This window comes from Diaphorina citri, unplaced genomic scaffold (assembly GCF_000475195.1).
Source record: "Diaphorina citri unplaced genomic scaffold, Diaci psyllid genome assembly version 1.1 scaffold43833, whole genome shotgun sequence".
Lineage (NCBI taxonomy): Eukaryota > Metazoa > Arthropoda > Insecta > Hemiptera > Psyllidae > Diaphorina > Diaphorina citri.
Window position 1 is genome coordinate 1 of NW_007421154.1, and position 531 is coordinate 531.

Consider the following 531-nt stretch of genomic DNA (forward strand, 5'->3'; position numbering starts at 1 on the left):
CTTTGGTCAGCTATTGGGGCGTCAATTCGATCTCTTGACGTTCGCGCGCCACTTGATTTTGTGTTTGAAAACATAATAGTTTCCAGGATTCAATCTCTTTTCGTCTTTATACATGAAAAATCAAAAGGTTGTCCTTTCTTTCATTCATTCACACCGGATTCCAATGGAAAATATCTTGTCTGGCTTAGGCAATGCTGCAAACAGAAAGAAAAAGTTACAAGATCATTAAGTTATCTCCACCTTTCATTTATCAGTAAATGACTGGGAAGAGATTGTATTCATTTCCCTATAAATTTATTTTTAGTTTGAATTACTCCTCCTTTCAGGAAAAGGCCTCAAGTCCCAGTCAACAAATCATAAAGTAAAACTTTGCACTCAGGATAGGGTAATTTTGTAAACTTTTACAGACAGCCATTCATTAGTATTAAACAAACATGGTCATACCTGTCAATGAGAGATGCTCTCATGCTCGTAGTAATGGCAGACGGTTGGGCTTCGTTCAATTTGAACACACTCTCAATAACAGAGATC

General features: G+C 36.9%; 1 long non-coding RNA gene across 1 annotated transcript; it reads right to left on the reverse strand.

Moving 5' to 3' along the window:
- Nucleotides 1-46: 46 nt before the first annotated feature.
- LOC113473573 lies at nucleotides 47-531 on the reverse strand. Its single transcript, XR_003395511.1, has 2 exons — nucleotides 445-531; nucleotides 47-194 (listed from the first exon to the last, which is right to left on the reverse strand). It is a non-coding gene; the product is annotated as an uncharacterized LOC113473573 (long non-coding RNA).